Source organism: Myotis daubentonii, chromosome 1 (genome assembly GCF_963259705.1).
Source record: "Myotis daubentonii chromosome 1, mMyoDau2.1, whole genome shotgun sequence".
In the NCBI taxonomy this organism is placed as follows: domain Eukaryota; kingdom Metazoa; phylum Chordata; class Mammalia; order Chiroptera; family Vespertilionidae; genus Myotis; species Myotis daubentonii.
Genome location: NC_081840.1, coordinates 129,844,353 through 129,871,379, shown reverse-complemented (window position 1 = coordinate 129,871,379; position 27,027 = coordinate 129,844,353). Strand labels below are relative to the sequence as shown.

The following is a 27,027-nucleotide window of genomic DNA, read 5'->3' as shown; positions in this document are numbered from 1 at the left end:
CATTGTTTGCTCAGCACCTCCCAGTGAGATCCTCCTGTTGTTTTGCATTCCCCTGTTACCCCACTTTCCATCTCAATCAACCTGGCTTCTGAGATATTAGTGCCCATTCCTCGATCCTGGTGAAAATCTACTCTGTAAAGCAAAGCTAGACTGTGAGTTCATCTAAGTAAAATGTACGTATTTCATATAATAATTTCCCCTGGTGCCCTAGCCAAATGAATAATGTACTGGCCTTTTTAGAACTGAGGCATGGCCAAAGTTCACATGCCAGTCATAGTGAAGTCTTCAGAGACATGAAGTGAGTCAGAAGGATAGTAGTTGCTTATGCCAGGATTGCTCTATTTGCATAAATTCTCACCATTGGCCTCTTAAATCTCAGGGAGCAGAGGCACCAGCAACCCCCTCCCCCCCAATAATATTCTTTCTACTATTTTTCTGTAGTGACTAAAATCATTAGCAGTCATGTCTTTGAGATAAGGCGTAGTTCCAAACGACTTTATGACAATGCAAATGTGTTATGGAGAGATCATTAGCAGCCATGAACACAACCACAGCTAGTAAACCTAGAGGGAATGAAACCTAAGATAAAGACAAGGGAAGGGAAAAAAGGTCTAATCTCACCATGGAAGCCAGTCATGGCTGAGGCACCTCAGTGATAGTCCTGAGGAGCTGGGGCAATTGGAAACTCAGAAAGATGGGAGTGACCAGCTCATAGGGAAAACACCTAGGGAAAAACCACCTGGAGGCAGGAGAACAATTTGGAGACAAGGCCTGAATAAAAACCCATTGGCAGCATCTCCAAGGCCTTTCTTATGGAAGCCAATTGCACTCCTTCATGAATGGCTTCTAAATGCATCTTCCCAGACTACTACTGACCATGGTCTGAGCCACATCTTGGGACATAGGACATCTGTGGAAACCAAGAGAGCATAAGTATCATAATGGAAAGATATAAAAATGACATTTGCTGGAAAAGCATTTTTAAAGCACGGTAAAGCTATCAAAGATGAGAACATTCAGGTCTATGAAAAGTGCAGACATAGTACATGCCTTTTACTGATAGTGTGCCAGAGATCTCATGAACCTACAAGACCCAGAATCTAGTCCAGTGATGGTGAACCTATGACACACATGTCAGAGGTGACACGCGAACTCATTTTTTTGGTTGATTTTTCTTTGTTAAATGGCAGTTAAATATATAAAATAAATATCAAAAATATAAAACTTTTTTTTACTATGGTTGCAAATATCAAAAAATTTCTATATGTGACATGGCACCAGAGTTAAGCTAGGGTTTTTCAAAATGCTGACAGGCCAAGCTCAAAAGGTTCACCATCACTGACCTTAGACCCAGGCAATCAGAGCCTCTACCTGCAGCACTTTGCTCTAGAGATTCTCAGTCTAGGAGTTCTGGGCCAGGAGACAGACCCACCTCCTTTTTCCAGGCATCACTTTCCAGACTGCACCCATCTCTCTTCCAGACCATGCTCCAGGTACTTGGGACCCAAAATTCCCTGACCTAACCATGCCAGGTGTGGCCTTCTTCCTCAGGTCTGCATTCCTGGAGGCCTACATGGCAGGTGTGTGCACCTATAGTCAGGAAGAAGGTTCAAAGGGTGGCTCTTTGGGGTGGGACGGGCGGCATTGGGACCTGCAGGCTGAGGTATACAGATATGTGCTTAAGTACAAAGCAGAATTAGGGATGGCACAAAGAGGGAGTTTGGCCTCAGGCTTTTTTTTTTTTTTTTTAAATCATTGCTCCAATCCTGCAAATATCAGGAGCACATCTGCCCAGGGCATTATTTCTACGTAAATCAGCACATCTGTTAAGGGATTGGCCCCATAGGCTTTTGGACATCTGCTAGGTAATGAGAAGGAGGAGCACAATAGGCCCCAGCTGGGCAGATGGGGTGTGTACATCTGCTCGCTTCCTTCCTCATTATGACTCCCTGGGAAAGGTTGAATCCCAACACAAAGATCCTACCTCCAGCCTTCCCAAACAAGAGATAGTTCCAAAGCAAACTCACAGTGTGGGTTTTTAAAGACACTCATTTACTATTAAAACTAGAAGACATTTTGTTTCTTTGTATTTCAAATCTTTGACTTGATTCTTGGGATCCTCTTGTCTGCTGTTGGATCTCTGTAAATTATTCTTTATTTCAGTCAGTGTATGCTTAATTTCTAGTTGGTCCTTTTTCATGTCCTCCATGGTCTCACTATACTTATTGAGGGATTCATTAAATTTATCGGCGGTTTCCATAAAATTCTTGAAAAACCTTATAAACGTGACCTTGAACTCTATATCCAGTCGTTTGCTTTCCTCCATTTCTGCCATTTGTGACCTGTTTCTTTGTCTCCGCATTTTGGCTGCTTCCCTGTGTTGATAGAGTGGCCCTGCGTGCCAGGTGTCCTGTAGGGCCCAGTGGCTCAGCCTCCCCAGTTACCTGAGGTGGACACTCTTGGTGCACTCTTGGTGCCTTGGTTGTTGTAGGATCACTGGGAGGAATTGACCTCCAGGCCAATTGGCTGTGAGAATCAGCTGTGTCTGAAGTGGGAGAACTTCTGTGCTGAAGACACCCTTCTGGGGCAAGACTTGCTTCAGTGGGGCTTTGGTGCTCAATGAGTCTGCGCCCTGAGTGTGTCCCTTATAGATCTGAGGAGTTGCAATCTGGATGGTCCCCCTCTGACCACTGGGTGCAGTGGCTCCTGGATCTAAGGGGGTGCTAATTCAGCCTCTGCCTGAGGCCACACAGCAGGAGCCACAAAGAGGTGCAAGCCGCTGTGGGGCCTTGGGCCTTCCCGGTCTGCCTGGCTCGGCTGCAGTTAGGTACATTCACATGCAAAAGCCTCTGCCACAGCCTGGGTGGGACGGGGTCTCAGGGAATCAAAGGGCGGAGCAAGCCTCTATGGATGATTCTCCGCCCAGCCCTAAGGAGTCCCGCTTCTCAGTGATCCGATAATTACTGCAAGCACCTCTGAGGGAAAGCTGCCCTCAAAAAACTAGAGGACATTTTGGGAAATCATTTGTTTTTTATATAATTTCTGATATGCCGGCCTTAGTCCTTCAAGGGGCTGAGCACAGCCTGTCCTCTGTGACTCTTTTTGAGCTTATCAGTTAAAGATGGGGAATTGCCCCTGAAAAGGGAATTCTGAACAAGTCTGGGAAGCCAAGCATTGGGCAGAGTTCCTAACGGAGGCAGGTAGAGTGGAGTAGCCTGATAGGCTAACCCTTGAAAAATGTGGGAAGTACAGTGGGATGTCTGTAGACCACCCCCAGGCCCTTGAAGTTGTCCCTCTGCCCTGGTTTCTGGCTGTGAGAGCTGCAGGGATGAGTAGATAAAGAAGCTTCCCGTTGTAACATACCCAGACTGAGGTCTACCTGCTCTGAGCTCCCATCTCCACCTCCAAAGAAGAGGAAGGGTTGTGAACAGTGCCAGAAAGCTTTTCTAAGTGGTTGTGAAGGCAAGGTGGTTGTGAAAAGAAGGAAAGGAATCAGGAAAGAGACTGAATCCACAACTTCTCTCTTACTCTGGATTCCAAATATTTTTTGAAATACCAACCAGTCTCCCTCTTTTGATATTTACTGGGCCAGGGTGGATTTTTCCATTTCAAGCTGATGTCATTTCTGGCCTGCAGGTTTCCCAATATCCCGTCTGCTGTTGCCACTGACTCCTGCAGACACTGACCCATTCACTCTGGTCTGAGAGGGCATCCTTCCTTCCTGTTTTTGCTGCAGTCTGGAAAGTGATGCCTGGAAAAAGAAACTCAACCTATCACCTATCAAATCTCTATGATGTCAGAGTTTCTTCCTTTTTGCTCCTCACTCATCTCCTCAAAGGTGGCTTGCTGAACCACCCTGGCACAGAGCCCAGGGAAGGGACAGAATGCCTGGAAGGGACCCTTCTTTACACTCAAAAGTTTGCTTTTCCCATTCCACTTGTTAAAAGTTCAGACTAGAATTTTCCTTCCTCTTCAGGGCCAAGTCTAGATGCAAAGGCATATAGCTTCTAGTAAATCTTGGTTGTTAATAAGAAGAGCTTGGTATAGAATATAAACAGCCAATTCAAATTCCAGTATGGAATATGAACTAAATTTCTACCAGGGTATATAATCCTCTCATGTGTGTGAGGACCTCATGTGTGTGACAGTATCTATTGAGGTGGATAAGGCTCCTGTAATCTTAGCCATTCAAATATAATGTTGTATAAAAGAAAATGTAAACATGGACAATTTTTATCAGCCTAAGTATAATTTTAATAAGTGCTCCCTAGGCACAAAGTTTCCAGTTCAAAAGCTATTATGATATTATTGAAAGAGTAATAATAAAAAGAGTGGTAACAGATGTCTCTGCACATGCACACACACACATACACACACACACACCGAAATACATACACTAAGCTTTTATGACCACCCTTTTCCTGACAAACCAAACTCTACTATTCACCCCTAACCAGGATGGCAACAGGAACTGGAAGTTCAAAATGGGGGTAGAAAGCACCATTATACTGAAGACATGGAGACCAGACTAAAAACGAGTTCTCTTCCTGGTCTCCACACCTTAATCTCACAAAGGGCCTCCTCAGATGTTGATGCTTGGTCAAGATACACTGTATATGGAAGGAACTTCTAGATTTACTGAGAGTCATCATAATTATTTAATACTGACTTAATGATAAACTAGAGTTCTTTTCTGGTTTTCCTCATATCCATGTTATATTTACTGTGTGTGGATTAGTAGAAAGAAAATGAGAGGAAAGAAATAAAATATTTAAATGAGTGACATTTTATTTATTTCAACTTTTTACTTTACATCTAGTCTCCGGTGACAAAGAGAATTTTTACTGCTTTTCAAAGAAGGAAAAAAGTATGCTTACTTTTGATAATCAAAGAAAGTATTTTGTGAATTGTTTTCCAAATTTTCAACATCCTCCTTCCCAGTAATGGCTAAAAAGATTTACTTTGAAATTAACTAACAAATTTTTCACATCAAAAAATATTTTTTAAACCCAAGTAATTTCTGAAATATATATGTATGGGTCATTATGCCTCTTGTGAAGCCCCTTTCCCAATAAACACCAATGCACTGTAAGTAGGATAGCCTCGAGCTCAGCTCCAGAGGTAAGATCTGCCTTGTCTAACCAAGCACTATAGTTCATCTCCTTGGAAATCAGGACAATAAGAGAACCTCTAAGGTTTGTTTTATGGTTGGAAAAAAATATTCTCTCTTCCTGCCGAACTTTTTCCTCCACTGAACAAGGATGTGAAAGCCCTAAGGAGTACTGACAGCCATGTTGTGACTATATGAAGGAGCCAGCCTTTAAGAAAAAGAAAGTGACACTGTGAAAGGCAGAGAAGCAGCAGGGAAAGAGCTGGTCTTTGGTGCCCTCTTTGAGTTCCTGTTTCAAACCACTGCAAACCCTGCCCTGACTTTGGACTTTTCAGTAATAAAAGCTGTATTTTCCTCACTTGTTTGAGTTGTGGTTTCTTCAGCTGAGATGCAGCATATCTTGCCAGGTACAACACATCTATGTGTCTGCAACCATATGGATCATTTAATTTCTCTTGTAAAAATCCATTATATACTGAAAATCATGAATTTCTTTCCTTTTAAAGTTATTCAGTCAACGATGAAATACAGATCTGGAGATAATGAAAAACACTTAACACCAAAGCCTGGATTAGATTCCTAAGGACAAGATGTAGTGAGTAAACAGTGCTGAGGTCACCTCTGCTTGCCAGGTTCTGTGTTAAGAGTTGTTTTATAACAGTTTAATTTATCTGCCAACACTTTCACTGTCAGAGGAAAGTAGATTTTGAAGGTATAGAAACTTGGAAACTGATAATTTGAACCAAGTCAGTAAATATAGGAGTTTGGTGACTTGACATTTTTCAGGAGTACTTAACACTGACCATGGTCTAAATTAAGCTCAAAATGACTCAGTGGTCCTAGAGAAATCTCTTTTGAGAAAGAACAAATCACCCTAGGTAATAGCCCAGAGTTGATTTGAGGAGAGTACAGCTACCAGCAATGGAATAAAAGGAACTCAGAGATCCCCAAAGCAAAGGCTCTGTAGTTAGAATGCTCTAGCATCTTCCTCAATGTAAATCCTCCCAATCAATTTCAATGTAACTTCTCTCTCCAAGAATCACTCCATCAATTCCTGTTTTTTAGAGAATCCATTGTTCCCCCAGAAAACACCTTTTCACTCACTGCAAATCCTTTCTAATAATAACCACAAAATTCATAACCAAGGAGCATCTGTACTTGTAAGATGAAGGGGAAGACATTCAGGACATTGAGTGTCCTTGGAAGGTTCTGAGAATTTTAGAGAATTTTAGAGTGGAATCAGACCTCACTGCCTTGGAAACTTCTTATCTATGCTCCATCCCCAAATTTCTGGAAGAGTACAATCAAGCTCTAAAAGTTTGTGAAATGTGTTCAAGATCCAGTTAGCAAGAATTGGGACTAAAAAAGCTCAGATCTTCTTATTCCAAAATCCATGATGCTTTTCTCTTTATCAAACTTGAAGATAGTCTTATGTGTCAACTTGGCGAGGCTATGATACCCAGGCATCTAATCAAAAGCTAATCTAGGTGTTGCTGCATAGGTAATTTGTAGATGTGGTTAACACCTACAATCGGATGACTTTCAGTAAAGATTACCCTTGATAATGTGGCAAGCCTCAGTCAATCAATTAAAGGCCTTAAGAGCACACACTGACATTTCCCAAAGAAAAAGGCATTCTACCTGAAGACTGCAGCAAGTCCTGCCTGAGTATCCACCTACTGGCCTATCCTGTGGATTTCAGACTTGAAGATCCACACAGTGAAACAGTTCCTTAAAATCTCTCGATAGGCTCAGCTGGCATGACTCAGTGGTTGAGCGTCGACCTATGAACCAGGAGATCACAATTTGATTCCCAGTCAGGGCACATGCCAGGGTTGTGGGCTCAATCCCCAGTGTGGGGCATGCAGGATGCAGCCAATCAATGATTTTCTCTCATAATTAATTTTTCTATCTCCCTCTACTCCTGTCCCGTCCTCTCTGAAATCAATAAAAATAAATCTTTAAAAAACTCTCAATAGATAGACATATAGATGGATAATAAAGAGATAGGTAGATAGATAGATATTGAAATATAGAAATACACACACACACACACACACATACACACACACACACATACACACACACCTATTGGTTCTGTTTCTCTGGAGACCTCTGATATACTATCCAATAAGCCAGACGGGGCAAATCCAAAATTCCCCAAATGAAAATCAAGAAAGTGAGAGGGAAATCCTTTGAATGTAAGAAACATCTGCCTAAGCCATATCTGAGTTTCCATCAGCATGGCCCACACTGTTTGCTCCACCCTGGTGATTCCCTGAGGCTCCACCCCATCCAACTTGCAGCCCCACCCAAGTTGTTTGCAGCTGCTTTTCCATATGAATGGCCTGTCTTGGATCACATTTCAGACTTTGCTAAAATCTCTCAAAAAAGCAGCACCTGGGGTGTGCCCCAAACCTATCAGCAAAAGGCCTAAGACCTGGAACTAGCACTAGGCTGCCTTGCTTCATTTCTGGGCCTTGCCTGGGCACTTCCTAGTCCAGTGATGGCAAACATATGACACACGTGTCAGAGGTGACATATGAACTCATTTTTTTGGTTGATTTTTCTTTGTTAAATGACATTTAAATATATAAAATAAGTATCAAAAAGGTAAGTCTTTGTTTTACTATGGTTGCAAATATCAAAAAATTTCTATATGTGGCACAGCACCAGAGTTAAGTTAGGGTTTTTCAAAATGCTGACACACCGAACTCAAAAGGTTCGCCATCACTGTCCTAGCCCAATATAAGTAGCAGCCATCTGCAGATCTCCTTATGTAGCTCCTGCTGGGTGGCCCCAGGCAGTGGCTGACTTTGCACCTCCTTGGAAGTTCCAGAGCCAGCACCCAATGGACAGCTTCAAACCATATCAAATTATAATTCTACACATCTACAAGTGACACACTCAAAGGACAGACTCAGTGAGCACCAAAGCTCCACTAAATCAAGACACTCCATAGGGGTGTTTCCTGCACAGCAGTTCTTCCATTGTAGACGCAACTGTTCCTCACAGCCAGTGGTCTAGAGGTCAATTCCTCCCAGTGACACCAACAGCAACCAAGGCTCAACTACAACAATACTGTGCACACAGCCCACACAGAAGCACACCTAGAGTGCCCAGCACAGGAGACGGGGGAGGCTGAGCCACTAGGCCCTACAGGACACCTGCTATACAAGGCCACTCTACCAATTCCAGGAGACATAACAGCTTTACATAATACATAGAAACAAATACAGGGAAGCAGCCAAAATGTGGAGACAATGAAGCATGTCACAAATGAAAGAAATGGAAGCAAGCAAACTACTTGATACAGAGTTCAAAACAATGGTTATAAGGTTACTCAAGGATCCTAATGAGAACTTCAAGGGACTTAGTGAGAATGCCAAAAACATGGAACAGGATCAGTCAGAAATTAAGCATACACTGACTGAAATAAAGAATACTTTACAGGGATTCAACAGTAGAGTAAAGGATTATGAGAATCAAATCAACAACTTGAAATATGAGGAATCAAAAAAGACAAAGTCAGAAAAACAAAAACAAAAAAGAATCCAAAAATATGAAGATAGTGTAAGGAGCTTCTGGGACAACTTTAAGCATACAAACATTTGCATTATGGGGTTGCCAGAAAAAAAGAGAGAGCAAGATATTGAAAACCTATTTGAAGAAATAATGACAGAAAACTTCGCCTCCTAGTGAAAGAAATAGACTTACAAGTCCAAGAAGCACAGAGAGTTCCAAACAAGATGAACCCAAAAAGGCTAACACTGGACACATCATAATTAAACCGCCAAGGGCTAAAGACAAAGACAGAATCTTAAAAGCAGCAAGAGAAAAGCAGTTAATTACCTACAAGGGATCACCCATATGACCGTCAGCTGATTTCTCAACAGAAACTGTGCAGGCCACTGTTCATTTCGGCAGCACATATACTAAAAATTGGAATGATACAGAGAAGATTAGCATGGTCCCTGTGCAAGGATGACATGCAAATTCAAGATGCATTCCATATTTAAAAAGGAAAAAGAAAAAGAAACTATGCAGGCCAGAAAGGAGTGGCAAGAAATATTCAAAGCAATGACTAGCAAGGACCTACAACCAAGATTACACTACCCAGGAAAGGTCTCATTTAGAATTGAAGAGATTCAAGATGGCAGCGGTATAGGCAGACGTGTCCCAGTTCGTGTCCCGGAGCAAATGGAGTAAGCAGCTGAAACTAATAACACCCACCCCGAATTGGCGAAATTACACAGCTGGTGAGACAGTTTGCAGCCGGGAAGGGCAGAGCTCCCCTGGAAAAGTAAAAAACCAGGGATCTGGGCAGGAAAGTTTGCCAGACCTCTGAACCCAGAGGGACAGAGGGAGACCGCGTGGCAGACAGCCACGTCTCTTGGGACAGGCACAGCCCCTGACTGGGGAAAGGAGATCCACGGGACTGTTGGCGCCGGGGGATTTGAGATCTGGGTTCTGTAATTACGGAGGACTGAGCCTAAAAGGGGCAGCCTGAAGAGCTGACCAGACCATGCAGTGCTGGTAAGAGAGGAGCTTATAGAGACTCAGCCTTCCCCATCTCCGCAGCCAGCGTTTGTTTGTTTTCACTGAACCCTATTCATAGGACATTTCGGATACAGACACTCACCTGTGCTGAAGAGAGGGAGAAGGTGCAGACGAGTGTAATCTGGGGAGAGGCTGAGGAGAGAAGGGGGGCCAGGAGAGGTGGCAGCGAATTGAGTGCTGAGTCACCCCTGAGCCCAGGACTAGGGCAGCCATCCTCTCTGGAGGTTAGAATTCCTCCCCCCAGCCCCCAGGCAAGGAGCACAGCCACACCTACATTCCGCCCTAAACAAGATGAAGGATTAAAATAATATGATTAGTCCCTGGGAGTTAACAGGGTCTGGCCTATAGAGGGACTTTCAGTCCCAGCAACAACACAGAGCAGGGTAATGATTAAAGAACCAGCTCTGGGCAGTGGACTTCCCCAAACCAGTTTTAAGTGCAATAGAGAAGATAAACCCAAGCTACTGGATAGAGAGGCCGTATAGCCTCAGAGGCCAATCCAGAAACACTACCACCCAGAGGCTGAACCACAAACTGACTCTTAGGTAAATACAAATTAAGGCAGTCTGGGACACAAATACGGCCTGCTTTAAAATCAGGACTGTGGTTTATAACACGGAGGAACAGTGTATCGCAGGGAAATTCAACATTCTTCTGAATACCTGGCAGGACTAAGGCGAGCCAGACTGACGAGTAGAAGAACTGAAGGACCTTCACTACTACAAATTTTTATTTATTTTTTTATTCTTTTTTCACCTTTTAACTAAGAAACCAATTTTTTTTTCTTTTTCCATCACCTGATTTTACCCTTTTAATTACTACATTTTTATTTTTAACCAGTATTATTACTGCTACCATTTTACTATTTTTTTAAAGTGTCATTTTATCTTCTCTTTATTTTATTTTGGGATTAGTGTTCTACATTCTATTTTCATCGTTCCTTTAGCATCATTTTTATCTACCTCAATTTTACCTCTATGCTAAAACCCTCTTCTTCACTTTTCCCCTTTTGTTGTCCTGTTTCTCTTACCCTATTCCTGCTTCAGATTTTCCCTATTCCTTCTTTTTACCCCCTGTCAAAATTTCACCCTACTTATATATCCTATTTCCAATCCACTGCTCAAACCTTATACACCTCTCCCTTATCTTTCTTCACTATCCAAATTTTTTTTCTTCTTTTATCTTTCTATTGTTTTGTTGCTGTTTCTTGATTGTTGAGTATATTGGTTTGTTTTGTTTTGGTTTGGTTTTTTTTAGGATTGGTTGTGAGGTTGTTTTTCTTTTTCTTTTTCTTTTTTTCTGCTGGTTTTTCCCCTCCCTCCCCCCCCCTACCAGTTATTTTTGTTCTTCTATTTTCCCTTGCCTCACTTGATATTATTGGTTGTTTGTAGTTTGCATTCATCTCCAGGGATCTGTTGCTGGAATTTGTTGGGATTAGTGGCAGTTCTATCGGAGTGTTCTCATATAAATAGTCTCTTCCCCTCTTCTACTTCATTCTCTCTTTTCGCTCTTCTTTTTTTTCCCCCCTCCTTTTTTCCAATTTCATTTTTGCACTCCTTTTTATTCTTTTCTTTTTTTCTCTTTTCTCTTTTTCTCTTCTTTCTACCTTATCCCCTAATTCTCTTAATTCGGGTGGTCACCTTTATTTGGTGTTATTAATATCGTGAATACATTTGTGTTCAGTGCCTGGTACGTTGTGCCTTGTTGTGTTGTATTTTGTGCCTTTAAATCAACGCAGCAGATCCAAACAACAGCAGCTTCCTGATCACCACACCTTTTTTCTGAGGAACAGCAGTTATACGTGAAGCCTCCCCCAACCAGCCAGAAGAGCTACCACAGCTGTGAACAGCACCCACCAGAGGAGCTGCTGCCAACTGAGGAGCAGCTGCTACCGCAACCGCCTGAGGAGCAACCACAGTCCAAGGAGCCACTGCCACCCAGGGAGCAGCCACTGAACGATTCAACATCTAGATATGTCAGTGAGATCAAACATGGGTAGACTTGTTGGCGTTGGTGGTATAGTGGTGAGCATAGCTGCCTTCCAAACATGGGTAGACAAAGAAACCTCCAAAGGAAAGAAAAGGAGGACTCTCCAGAAAAGCAGCTAAGTGATACATAGGCATGCAACATGACAGAAAAAGAATTCAGAATAAGGGTCTTAGAGTGCATAAACCGGATGGAGGAAAAAATCAACAACTTATGCAAGAAGCAAGAAGAAACAGATGAAAAAATCAATAACTTATGTAAGTCCCAAGAAGAAATGAAGAGCAATATAGCTGCAATAAAAAACACCATTGAAAGTATCAACAGTAGACTAGGAGAAGCGGAGGACCGAATTAGTGAATTAGAAGACAAGGAAGCAAAACACACCCAAAATGTACTGCAATTGGAGAAAAAAATTAAAAGACAGGAGGAGAGTCTTGGGACAACATGAATTGAAACAAAAATACGAAACAACATAGGGGTGCCAGAACAACAGAAAGAGGAACAAAGGTTAGAAAACCTATTCGAAGAAATAATATCAAAAAACTTCCCTGGGATGGGGAAGAATAAAGTCACACAAGCCCAGAGAGTCCCAAACAAGGTGAACCCGAAAAGACCCACACCAAGACACATCATAATTACCATGGCAAATGTTCAGGACAAAGAGAGAATCTTACAGGCTGCAAGAGAGAGACGGAAAGTTACATACAAGGGATCTCCCATTAGATTATCAAATGATTTCTCAACAGAAACACATCAGGCCAGAAAAGAATGGACAGAAATTTACAAAAAGTGATGCAAAGCAAAGGAATGAATCCAAGAATACTCTATCCAGCAAGGCTATCATTCAAAATTGAAGGGGAAATAAGAAGCTTCACAGACAAAAAAAGGCTAAGGGAGTTTATCACCACCAAGCCAGCAATGCAAGAAATGCTAAAGGGACTGGTGTAAAAAGAAGAAATAAAAAGCTCATAAAGAAAACAGCCAGACAAAAAAAGAAATGGCTACAAACAAGTACCTTTCAATAATAACTTTAAACGTAAACGGACTAAATGGTCCAATCAAAAGACATCAAGTGGCTGAATGGATAAAAAAAAACATGACCCATACATTTGCTGTCTACAAGAGACCCACCTCATTAGAAGGGACTCACACAGACTGAAAGTGAAAGGATGGAAAAATATCTTTCAGGCAAATGGAAATGAAAAGAAAGCTGGGGTAGCAATACTTATATCGGACAAAATAGACCTCAAAGTGAAGACCATAATAAGAGATAAGGAAGGCCACTTCATAATACTAAAGGGATCAATACAACAAGAAGATATAACCCTGATAAACATATATGCACCCAATGCAGGAGCACCCAAATTCATAAAAAAAAAACTCCTGGAAGATATCAAAGGAGAGATCGACAACAATACAATCATAGTAGGGGACTTTAATACACCACTGACAGCACTGGATAAATCCTCTAGACAAACAATCAGCAAAGAAACAGCAATCCTAAATGACTCACTAGATCAGATGGACTTAATTGACATCTTCAGAACACTTCACCCCAAAGCCACAGAATATACATTCTACTCAAGTGCTCATAAGACACATTCAAAAATAGACCACATATTGGGTCACAACCAAAGTCTCCCCAAATTCAAGAAGATTGAAATCATACCAAGCATCTTCTCAGACCCCGATGGCATAATATTAGAAATAAACTACAATACAAACAACCCAAAATACTCAAACACTTGGAAGCTGAATAACATGTTATTAAATATTGATTGGGTTACCAATGAGATCAAAGAAGAAATTAAAAACATCCTGGAAACTAATGACAATGAAAACACAACAATCCAAAACCTATGGGACACAATGAAAGCAGTCCTGAGAGGGAAGTTTATAGCTCTACAGGCCTATCTCAAAAAACAAGAAAAAATGGTAGTAAATCATCTAACTCTACATCTCAAAGAATTAGAAAGAGAGCAACAAGAAAACCCCAGAGTGAGTAGAATTGAAGGTCAGATAAAGAGCTTCACAGATAAGAAAAAGCTAAAGGAGTTCATCACCACCAAACCAGTATTACATGAAATGTTGAAGAGTATTCTGAAGAAAGGAAGAAGAAAAAGATAAAAAAAAAATATGAACAATAAAATACATATCTACCAACAATTGAATCTAAAAATTAAAAATGAACAAGAAATGTAATGGACAAAATAAACTGAGGAATAAAATAAAATCAGAGGCATAGAAACATAGAACAGACTGAGGAATCTCAGAGGGAAAGAGTGAGGGAGAGGTACAAGAAGAGATTAACCGAAGATCTTATATGTATATATGCATTACCTCTGGACACAGACAATAGGGTGGTGAAGACCTGGGGCAGTGTGGGAACTGGATGGAAAGGGGCAATTGGGGCAATAAAGGGGAACATTTGTAGTACTCTCAACAATAAAGTTTTTTTTAAAGAAGGAAACCACTGCATAATGACTTCTGCAGGTAGATGGTGATGTGTGATTAAAACTTCAAAACTGCTATGTCATGCAGAGAAACCATGCTGGGGGGAAATCTCCAGTAGGTGAAAGATTTTACCATTGAGGATTTCTTAAAGCAGGCAGAGTCTTTTCCTAATAATGTTCCTAGATAAGGGAAAAAACAACATGCTCTCACATCTTTTCATGATTCAGTCTCTTTGCTTCTTTCAACAACTCTGAAGGCAAACAACCTCTGGACTTCTAGTTATGTGAAATGAGACATGTCCTTCCTTATTTTAACCAATTAGAGTTAGGTTCTCAGTCATTTGCTACCAAAAATGCCTTTCTCTGCCTTTCTCACTGGGTGATATCTTCTCAGCTTTGAGACCCTGCTCTTGTGCAGCGTTGATTCACTACCTACCTTCCTAGTACTCCGCACTTCTATCATACACCTGTGCTCTTATGGATATTTCCATTTCTGTTGGCCAGACAGCAAGCTCCTCAAGAGAAGGAAATACGTCTCATTCATTTCATTTTTTCCAAAACTAGTTTAATAACACAACAGTTTAAAGGTGAATAAATGGATGGATGGATGGATGGATGGATGGATGGATGGATGGATGGATGGATGGATGGATGACCTTGGAGATAGAAGATCTCTGTGACAGCAGAAATGCTGAAGCATAAATATGAGTCAGGAGAAAAGGAGTAAAGAATGATAAAGGAAAGCATAGAAATAGGGAGTTAGGAGATAGCAAAATGGGGGGAAATTGAGATTATGATTATAAAAAACATATATGATCAAATTAGGGTTTATGGAAATTCTTTGGGTGGGAAAGAAAAAAGACATATCATAATTAAAATGCATAATTAGAATGCATAATTAAAATGTATATAATTATATAAATGTTTTTAACACTAAGCCATAGAAATGAGATATGTTGATGCCATTTTGGCATTTGTATTTCATTTTGCAGCTGTTTATTTGCCTGACTCCTGTGTTAAGGGCAAGCAACTCAAAGGTAAACTAGTGCTTTGTTCTTTGTGGCATGCCCACTTCCTGACACAGCACATGCTGGGCCCATTGAAGTTTGATGAACTGAGGAGTGAATAAAGACTTTAAAGCTTCAAAGTTAGACTTCACACTAATTACTGAAAGCACAGAAGAAATAGCCTGCTGAACATATTATTTGAAATTATTTATTCCTCATTAAATCAAATTACTTCTTTAACACCCTCTAACAACAATAATATGGCTTTTATCTTGAATTTAGAAAGTAAGCCATTAAGTACAAAATAATATGCTTCAACTTAAATCAGATTAACTAACAATGTCTTTTAGATATCGAGGTCTCTGCAAATCAGTAAAAAAAATTTTCAAGCAAAAGCATTGTAAAGCCAGAATTGTGGGGAAAAAATAACATTCTTGGCAGTGTCTTTAATGTAGGTTGGTGTCTTATTAATGTGAACAATATTATCCATGTACTTTCCACATGCTATTAAAGTAATAAGATAAATGCATACCTTTATTTTGTTCTGCTCCCATTTTAATAGTATTATTTGTGTTATTAATATTCCATATTTTCTCCTATAATGCTTAAAGTGCCATATAGTCATTTTTTCCCCAATATAGTACTAGAATCATAAGAACTTTCATTATCCTCACTTTGCAAATAGGGAAATGAAAGCATAAAGAGGTTAGTTCTTTGCCATGTGGGAAATCCACTGAGGGGTTCAGAAAATGAACTAGAAAGATAGTCAAAAGGAAAGTGACTGCTTCCTCTGTCTGAGTTGCCTTCCAAATAAATGTTTCTGGCTCCTTTGTCTCAAATCTGAGTGATAGACAGTTCATTCTTCAAGGGGAAAAATTATTTTGGCTCCTATCCTCTGGAGTGGTCTTAAATTATTTCCTTCCATTTCTAAAATAATGAGTAGAACACAAAGACATTGGCAATACTAAACAAAGATTATGTGATAAGAATATATAAAGGTTCATAAACCTCTTTCCTGATTTTGATGTTATTGATTCATCCTTTAATTTATTTAATAAACATTTTTTAGTGCCAGGCATTATTCTAGGCACTACCCATCCTATATAATAAAAGGCTAATATGCAAATTATCCCCGCAGGCAGGAGTTCGACTGACCAGGAGTTAGATGTGCGCTGACCACCGGTGGGCAGCATGAACATGGCAGGCATCGGCTCCCCCCCCAACCCCCCTCCCCCTGCAGGTGGTGACATCAGGCAGCTGGGGGAAGGGAGGCCCCAGCCGGCAGGTGGCAGCTGCTAGGGACCCTACCCATGCACAAATTTCATGCACTGGGCCTTTAGTAATAGATAAAATGAAAAATATGTAAAGCCCTGCCCTCAAGGTCTTCACAGTTTAGTGGAAGAGTCAGACACATAAATAAACAGATGCAGTTTAATAAATGCTTTAATTGAGGTAAACACCAAGTGCCAGGGGAGCTCAGGAGGAGCCATCAACCTCGAACTAGGTATTGGCGATAGTGTCAGAAAACGGTGACAGGAGAGACAGAAAAGGGACTGTCCAAAATGAGGAGGTAGTGGGGAAGGGAGGAAGCTATTTTATAACCACAAAGTAAATAATTTGCAGGATGCAGCCAATGTTGTAGATGACTGAACAGAGAGATGGAGGAATCTAGATGCTCAGTGATTTCATTGAAGTGCTGAATCCATCAATCCTAGAACCACCCTACCTCAGATCTTGTTTTTAGGTGAGATAATCCATTTCCATATGGTCTAACTTTAAAGAAGGTTTTCTGTTTCTTGCAGCTAAACGTATCCTACGTGATATATAGAGGTTTGCGGAAGAGTTCATTTCTAAACATGTTGAATTTGAAATGACTATGATACCACCCGAAGGTTTTCCAGGGATAGTTGGGTCATGATCATTCTTGTGAGAACAGTTTGTAATTACTTTTAAATATTCAGTGTAAACACTTTGAGTATCTATACCCTAAGGACAGTTAAATGGCCCGAGATGGCTCCATGGCACCCTGAAGGACCCACGTGCGTTTTTGCCTGCCTGTTCTGCCATCTCTAGATTGCTTGCTTTATTTATAGGCTTGTCCTCTCACCCAGAGGTGCCAAGCGTCCCATCCTCACCCAACAATGTTTGAAGGCCAAATTCAAGCATGTTTTTTCTTTGTTCTTTCTTGGGAGCAAGGAAAGTTTTGGAACCAATGCTCAGAAGTGGTTAGTTAGTATTTGAAGGAAGTTCTAATTGGAAGTTTGCATTCAGAGGTGGCTATAGCAAGTGTTTCAAATGAGGTTAGCTAAATCTGACCAGAAGATTCACTAATTAGCATAAGATATTTTGGAAATCATTTTTCACTTATGAAATGAAGGGTATTCAGATACATGACTGACCAGCACTTTTGCCTTTGCAAAATGAAGTATAAGAATGTAGCAAGTTCAGAAGCCCAACTCTTTTCTAGTAGCATCCTGGATTTTGACCCACCGCTAATAGAGGGCTCCTTCACCCCCTGTGACTATAAGGCTTGCTGGTTTTGCTGTTAGAATATTGTCACATTCCTATTTATCACTTTATTCATACAAGGGACTACTGTGTAAAAGTTGGGGAACTTCTCTGGCATACAGAACTTCTCAGGGAATATGCTTCTTTTTGTGCTGCTTGCCAAAAAAAATATTTGTACCTCTGACACAATTCATGTGAGACTTTCTTTATTACAACATATCACTGGGAAACAGGTTGTGGGTGGGCAGGCACATAGCCCTACATGCCTCTAATGGTTGAAGCCACCAAAAGGCCTCCTGGAATCCTGGAAAGGGCCGGGGAATGGGAATCTTCTGGGAGAACCATCACCTGATTAAGTATCATCGTATTCAAAAGGTCTCCTTTTTCCATCACTGCTTCATGTATATCTCTCCTAAAACACGCAGCTCAGTCAAAAAGGAAAACAATTCCCGATAAGAGAGGAATTACTACTGCTGAAAGGTGTACTCATTGATGCTCCTATTCAAGAGCTTTCATAGATAGGACCTCACCCTTTATTTGGCCTCTATCTATGTGATTTTCTGATGCCCATCACTCACAGTCAGGAACATGGCCAGCACTTCCTGATGGCCAACACCTTCCCGGCTCTCATCTCCTTTCTTTCCCCCTTGAGTTGTTATACCAGAAAGCAGATGCATGAGAGTGATATTTTTCCAGCTTTATTGAGGAATGATTAACAGATAAAAGGTGTATATTTCAGGTGTACAATGTGATGTTTTGTGTCTTAATATATGTGTACATTTTGACATGATTACCACAATTCACCAATTAACAAACCCATCCTCCCACACAGTTACCTCTTTTGTGGTAAGAACACTTGAGATCTACTCTTAGCCAATTTCAAGTCTGTAATATGTTGTTATTAACTGTAATCAGCACGCGGTACATTAGGTATCCAAAATTTATTTGCCTTATAACTGAAAGTTTATACCCTTTGGCCAACATCTCCCCCTTTTCCTCACCACTCCCAGCCCCTGGCAACAATCACTCTGTTACTATGAGTTCAAGTTTTTAGATTCCACATAAAAGTGAGATCATGGGAGAAACTAAGATGGCGGCATAGATAAACACCGGGAAATTGCTGCCTCCCACAACAATTGAAAATTACATCAAAAACACAAAACGGACATCATCCAGAACTTCAGGAAGGCTGGCTGAGTGTAAATTCTACAACTAGAAGGAAAGAAAAGCACACTGAGAGCCAGAGGAGCTGCGGAGGTGGAGTGCAGAGGTACGGGGGCCTGCGCGCGCGGAAAGGGTCTGGCACCTGAGGACGCGGCTGTCTTTTTGAATCCCGAGGGAGACACAAGCTCCCGACGGCTCTGAAATCCGGTTCCGGGAAGTCTCTGGGGACCCAGGACTCATACGGGGAGAAACTGGTCTGTCTGGCAGCGGGCGAGCTTGAGGGCGGCTTTCCCTCAGAGGTGCTTGCAGCCATTGCCGGGACACTGGGACTCAAGACTCCTTAAGGCGGGGTTGAGGCTCCGCCATAGCGGCTTGCTCCGCCCTTTGATTCCTTGAGACCCCGCCCTGCCCAGGCTGCTGCAGAGGCTTTTGCATATGAATGCCCCGGCCATTTGCAACCTGTAATTACCTAACTGCAGCCAGGCCAGATAGACCCAGAGCTTCCAAGAGAAGGCCCAAGGCCCCACAGCGGCTTGCATTGCTACACAGCTGAGCAGCATCAGGGCACTTCCAAACTCCAAAAAAAAGGAAGGGGAATCTGCAGTTCTCTTCGTAGTTCCTGCTGTGTAACCTCAGGCAGAGGCTAAATTAGCACCTCCTTAGATCCAAGAGCCACTGTACCCAGTGGTCAGAGGGGGACCATCCAGATCACAACTCCTCAGATCCATAAGGGACACACTCAGGGTGCAGTCTCAGTGAGCACCAAAGCCCCACTGAAGCAAGTCTTGCCCCAGAAGGGTGTCTCCAGCACAGAAGTTCTCCCACTGCAGACACAGCTGATTCTCACTGCCAATTGGTCTGGAGGTCAATTCCTCCCAGTGATCCTACAACAACCAAGGCATAGCTACAAGAAGACTGTGCACAAAGCCCACAAGGGGGTGCACCAAGAGTGTCCACCTCAGGTAACTGGGGAGGCTGAGCTACTGGGCCCTACAGGACACCTAGCACACAAAGCCACTCTATCAACACAGGGAAGCAGCCAAAATGCGGAGACAAAGAAACAGGTCACAAATGGCAGAAACGGAGGAAAGCAAACGACTGGATATAGAGTTCAAGGTCACGTTTATAAGGTTTTTCAAGAATTTTATGGAAACCGCCGATAAATTTAATGAGTCCCTCAATAAGTATAGTGAGACCATGGAGGACATGAAAAAGGACTAACTAGAAATTAAGCATACACTGACTGAAATAAATAATTTACAGAGATCCAACAGCAGACAAGAGGATACCAAGAATCAAGTCAAAGATTTGAAATACAAAGAAACAAAAAATACCCAACCAAAAAAGAAAAAAGAAAAGAGATTCCAAAAATATGAAGATAGTGTAAGGACCCTCTGGGACAACTTCAAGCGTACCAACATCTGAATTATAGGGGTACCAGAAGAAGAGAGAGGGCAAGATACTGAAAACCTATTTGAAGAAATAATGACAGAAAACTTCCCCTACCTGGTGAAAGAAATAGACTTACAAGTCCAGGAAGCGCAGAGAACCCCAAACAAAAGGAACCCAAAGAGGACCACACCAAGACACATCATAATTAAAATGCCAAGAGCAAAAGACAAAGAGAGAATCTTAAAAGCAGCAAGAGAAAGATAGTCAGTTACCTACAAGGGAGTACCCATATGACTGTCAGCTGATCTCTCAACAGAAACCATGCAGGCCAGAAGAGAGTGGCAAGAAATATTCAAAGTGATGAATAGCAAGAACCTGCAACCAAGATTACTTTATCCAGCAAAGCTATCATTCAGAATAGAAGGTCAGATAAAGAGCTTCACGGATAAGAAAAAGCTAAAGGAATTCACCACCAAACCAGCATTATATGAAATGCTGAAAGGGATTCTTTAAGAAGAGGAAGAAGAAAAAGGAACTCTTACCATTTGCTACAGCATGGATGGAACTGGAGAGCGGATAAATACCACATGATCTCACTCATTTGTGGAATATAATGAACAACATAAACTGATAAACAAGGACTGATCCAGAGACGGAGAGGCATTGATTGGACTGTCGGGCTTTGGAGGGAGGGTAGGGGAGGGTGGGGGTAAGGGGGAAAGATCAACCAAAGGACTTACATGCAGGCATATAGGCCTAACCAATGGACACGGACAACGGGGGGGGGGGGGGGTGAGGGCATGAGCGGGGGGTGGGGGTAGAGGGTAACGTGGGGACAAGGACACATATGTAATATCTTAATCAATAAAAAATATATTAATAAAAAAAGTGAGATCATGCAGTATTTGTCATTCTGTTTCTAACTTATTTCATTTAGTACAATGTCCTCCAGGTTTATCCATGTTGTCACAAATGACAAAGAAAGATTTGCCTCTTTCTTAAGGCTGAATAATATTCGTGTGTGTGTGTGTGTGTGTGTGTGTATCACATTTCTTTATCACTAATCCATTGACAGACATGTAGGACTTAGGTTGTTAGGACTTAGGTGTTTCCAAGTATAGGCTACTGTAAATAATGCCTCCGTGAAATGAAAGTGCAGATAATTTATTAAAGGTAGTGATTTTATTTCACTTGGATGTATACCCAGAAGCGGGTTTTTGGATCAGATGATAGATCTACTTTTAATTTTTTGAGCAACCACCATACTGTTTTGATAATGGCATGCCCACCAACAATGTATGAGGGTTCTCTTTTCTCCACATCCTTGCCTTTTTGGTATTGTTGGCTTAATAGGTGTGATATCTCATTGTGGTTTTCACTTGCATTTTCTTGCTGATTAATAAAATTGAGCATCTTTTCATATACCCATTGGACATTTGTGTATCTTCTTTGAAGAAATGTCTATATAGGCTCTTTGTCCATATTTTAATTAAGTTATGTTTATGCTATTGAGTTGTATAACTTAAATATTTTAGATATTAGATTTTATCAAATACATGATTTACAAATATTTTCCCTCCGTCTGTACATTGCCTTTTAATTTTGATAGTTTTCTTTGCTGTGCAGAAGCTTTTTAGTTGTATATAGTTCCACTTGTTCATCGTTGCTTTTTGTTGTTGTTGTTAATCCTCACCTGAGGATATTTTTCCCATTGACTTTCAGAGAGAGTGGAAAGGAAAGAGGGGGGAAGAGATAGAGAGAAAGAAAGAAAAATATCAATAAAAGAGACACATTGACAGGTTGCCTCCTGCATGCACCCCACCTGGGGGCCAAAAGTGAACCTCCAACCCAGGTACCTGCCTTTGACCAGGATCCAAACCCAAGACCGTACGGTGCATGGGCTGCTGCTCCACCACTGAGCGACACTGGCCAGAGCTAATTTTTGCTTTTATTGACTGTGCTTTGTTTTTGTTGTTGTTTGTTTTTTGCCTGTACTTTTGATATCAAATCCAAAAACTCGTTGCCAAGACCAGTGTCCAGGAGTTTTCTCCATATTTTTTCTTCTAAGAGATTTAAGGTTTCAGATCTTTAACCCATTTTTTAATATATTTTTATTGATTTCAGAGAGGAAGGGAGATGGAGAGAGAGATAGAAACATCAATGACAAGAGAGAATCATTGATTGGCTGCCTCCTGCACGCCCCCCACTGGGGATCAAGCCCGAAACCCGGACATGTGCCCTTGACTGGAATTAAATCCAGGACCCTTCAGTCCCCAGGCTGATGCTCTATCCACTGACCCAAACCAGCCAGGCCTCTTTAATCCATTTTGAGTTGATTTTTGTGTACAGCATGAGATAATGGCCCAATTTCATTCTTTAATATGTGGATAGCCAGTTTTTCCAACACCATTTCTTGAAGAGACTATCTTTTCCCTATTGTTTATTCTTGGTGCATTTGGTGAAGATTATTTGACCATATATCAGTAACTTTTTTAAAGGATAATTTTGAATTGACTCTATTACAAGTGTACATATGTCACATTTGAATTTATATAAGACTATCCATTGTTTGATATAAAAACAAAAATGTTAAGTTTTTAAAGTCAGTTTATTATTTACAAATTGCAGTACATCAATTACATTAGTCATAAATAATATGAGATCTCTTTTTGAGATTTGATGTTGTAAGTTACAGAAACTGACTCTCCTAATGCAGGTGACTTCTTTGAGGGGGAGTTTCTTTCTATGGAAAATAAGAAATAACTTGAGTTGTTATTTTCCTTTTAACTGAATGTGCGATACCACAAACCAGCTTCCCACAACAAAATTATAAATACTTCCCACAAGAGTTCCTATGCCCATTATGGAGACTTCCCCTTCCTCTAATTGCCTGAAATTTCCAAGCTCTCACCTCTTCTGGTGTGGAATTATGAAACCAAGAGTGTCAGTTTCATATTGGAAAAAGTGTTAACTTGATGAGTTCTATTTTCTTTGGAAAGGAGGAACTGTGAGTGCAAAACCTAAGGCGATTCAGATCAGGTTAACATATGCCCTTGTGAAGAACTTCTAATTCCCCATAATTGATATAGCACATTCATTCAAATAGCCCTTGTGGTTTCTATAGCATAAGAAATATAAAATTTTCCAGCATGGCCAGTGACTAGAATATTGGATTTTTTTTTAAATTGAAGTACACTGCATGTTATATAAACAGAGGATGGAAATTCCAATTCTACAGACACAGATATTTGGGGGAAATGGGTCTTGTCAATAAATTGGAATATCCTTGCTGGTGCTTTGGTTAGACATTGCCCAGGTACAAAGTAAGCCCTACTCTTTTATTAACCACCTGTGAAAATGAGGGCAAAGGATCAACTAGGTCATGGACAGATTCCCAGATTCCCTCTGATGAGCTAGAAATAGATACTGCTCAAAAATGGGCTGACCTCTTCCTTTTATGCCTTTCTCCTTCCAACATATCAACACCTACTTAGAAAATATTTATCATTCTTATCTGAATTATAAATGCAGGAGTAACCTCACTTGAAAATGATGCTTTAAATTCTACAAAATTATACACTCAACTTTTCTTTCTTTCTTTGGAATATATGTGCCCATAAGCTTTAATTGATCTGAATGAACATTTGGCATTTTTGCCATTCTCTGCAGTTATTAATGGATGGTCTCCAATAATCAAAGCTGTACAATGTAAATTTTCATGGTTTATGAGGACTATTTATTTTACTTTATTCTAAGAGAAGACAAGAAGCTCTCTCTCCCTCTCTCTCTCTTTTCCAGTTGGGATGCAACTGAATATCTAGTTTGGAAAATTCCTATCTGAGTATACTGGGTATATCATGCCACTATGTTTAACATCTTTTGAAAGTAGAAACCCAGCATAAGAAATCATCAGGGCTTAAAAGGAGTGGGATAGGATTCTTACCAGCTCACTAAGATGTCTTCCTTGTTTGGCATGGGGGCAGTTCATGATTTTTCTCAGGAGCATGAGAAGGAACTAGGAAACTAACATTTGATCTCTTGAAAATATAAGTTACTTTCTATTAAAATAATTATGTCAAATAATATGTCTAGCAGAGAGCTTTTTTAATAGAGTATTTATTTTTATAGGTAGCATAGGATTCTTTTCTCTTCTATTGGGATTCATAGAAAAATGAAAAGACTTAATTCTAAAGAAATGCAGGAAAACTGGTTTGTACTATAAAACAGAAATGCAGCCCAGCAGAGTTTCCCCCAATAATGCTCAAATAAGGATAATGCAGAGTTAGGTTGGGATGAAGGGTTATAGATGTTTACCCCCAAAAGTTTGCAATATACTTTTAAGCAGCACTGCCCTCTATAGATACTCCCAAGGCTAGACTTCAAGACAACTATAAAACATTGAAAATTAAAATCAATTTGTTGAAAGAAATCAGTTGCCTATAGTGATGAACACCTCCAAGAGCTTTTCTGTTAATAAGACTTCTGTATCCAGGAGTCTCTCCACTAACTTCCAATTAACATAGCCTTGATGTAGCTTCAAGAGAGTATGACTGGAATATGATACTAAAAAAGGAAGCTGAAACCCAATTAATTAAGCTACCCTGGGTTTTAACATAGACTGTGCCAAGAAAAGAGGAAGGATGGGCATGGAGCCTAGACAAGGAAAGCAGAACAAGCAGCAATTTAGTTATTGAGAGTGTAAGTTCTGCACTGCCCAAGAAAGTCATGCTTTGAGCAGTTGACTTGAGCTTCTCCATCCACTGGAAGGATTACCCTTAGAGTGGAAATGGGTCCAATGTTTAATTCCCCTGAGTCCTAGTTTCTTTATCAGTAACAATGGTAGGTGATGAATTCAGAAAGGTATTGGGGGTATTGAGGGATAGTTTGTATAGGACCGGACCGGTGGGCCACTGTAAAGACTTGACTTATACTCCAAGGGAACTGGGGAACCATTGAAGGGTTTTGAGAACAGGATTGATTGGTATTATCAGGAACTAACATTTTATAAGAATTAAAAGAATCAAATAAGCTAGTCCATGTAAAGCACTTACTATCATGCCTCGTCTATTGATAGTGCTAAATAGGTGGTTATAATTACCATACTTCTGTGATGCTGTCAAAGTAACACCTCTTCAACAAGACTGAATTATTAAGAAGTAAAATATTTGAATAGACCTATAAAACTAGTAAGGAGATTTAATCAGTAACCCAAAACCTCCTAACAACAACAAAAAAGCCTTGGGCCAGATAGCTTCACTATTGAATTCTACCAACCATGGAAAGAATTAACACCAATCCTTCTCAAACTTTTCCAACAAATTAAAGAGGAAGGACTACTTTCTAACTCTATAAGGCCAGCAATACACTAGTCAAAGTCAGACAAAGACACTACAAGAACAAAAACCTAGAGACCGATATCCTTGATGACTATAGATACAAAAATACTTAACATAACATTAGCAAAAAGAATTACACCATATACTAAAAGAATTACAGTATAACCAAGTAGGATTTATCCCTAGAATGCAAGGATTGTCCAACATACAAAAATCATTTAATATAAAATACCACATTAATAGCATGAAGGGAAAAAAACATATGACCCATCAATTGATGCACTGAAAGTATTGACAAAATAGAACGCACTTTCATAGTAACAGTACTCAACAAACTAGAAATAGAAGGAAACTATTTCAACACAATAAAGACCATATGTGAAAAACCCACATTATACTCAATAATAGCATCATACTCAATGGTGAAAGACTGAAACTTATCCTCAAAGATAAGGAACCGAGGATATTCACTTTTGCAACATCTATTCAATACAGTGTTGTTGAAAAGTATTGGAAGTTCCAGCCAAAACTATTAGACAAAAAATAAAGGAGTGGGGGGAAAGTCAACAAAATTAGAAAAGAAGAACTAAAATTATCTCTTTTCACAGATGATATGATTTTATAAGAAGAAACTATAAAGATTCCACAAGTACACATACATACAAACACACACACACACAACTAATAAATTCAGCAAATTATAGAATAAAAAGCCTATGCACAAAAAATCAATTGCATTTCTATACACCAACAATGAACAATCTAAAGAAAATTTCATTTACAATAGCATCAAAAAGAATAAAATACTTGGGGATAAATTTAACCTAAGAGGCAAAAGACCTGTATATTGAAAATTAGAAAATATTGCTGAAAGAAAGTAAAGAAGGCACAGATAAATGGGGAGACAAACCATGTTCATGAGTTAGAAGTCCGAATCTTATTAAGATGTCATACTATACAAAACAATCTATAGTTTCAATGCAATCCCTATCAAAATCCCAATGATTTTTTCTAGATATAGAAAAATTCATCCTAAAATTCATATGAAATTTCAAGGGACCCCAAATAGCCAAGAAAATCTTGGGGAAAAAGAACAAAGTTGAAAGTCGGATTTCAAAACCTCTACAAAGCTACAGTAATCAAAGCAGTGTGGCACTGGCATAAAGACATATAGACGAATGGAATAGAATAGAGAGCTCAAAAATAAACCCTCACATATATGGTCAAAAGATTTTTCACAACAGTGCCAAGACCATTCAATAAAAGGACAGTCTTTCCAAAAAATGGTATTGCAAAAATTAGATATCCACATGCAAAAATAAATGCATTTGGATCCTTACCTTACACCATATTACAAAAACTAACTCAAAAGGGATCAAAGACCTAAATATAAGAACTAAGATCTAAAATGTAAAGAACTAAAACTCTTAAAAGAATACATAGAGCCTTAGCTGGTTTGGCTCAGTGGATAGAGCCTTGACCTGCGGACTGAAGAGTCCCAAGTTTGATTC

The 27,027-nt window shown here is 40.2% G+C and overlaps 1 protein-coding gene and 1 non-coding gene across 2 annotated transcripts in view; one reads left to right on the top strand and one right to left on the bottom strand.

Moving 5' to 3' along the window:
• Positions 1–27,027, bottom strand: part of FAM107B (family with sequence similarity 107 member B) — a 270,606-nt gene that overhangs the window by 223,162 nt on the left and 20,417 nt on the right. The window lies entirely within an intron of this gene.
• Positions 9,024–9,129, top strand: LOC132223838 (U6 spliceosomal RNA). Its single transcript, XR_009450536.1, has one exon. It is a non-coding gene; the product is annotated as a U6 spliceosomal RNA (small nuclear RNA).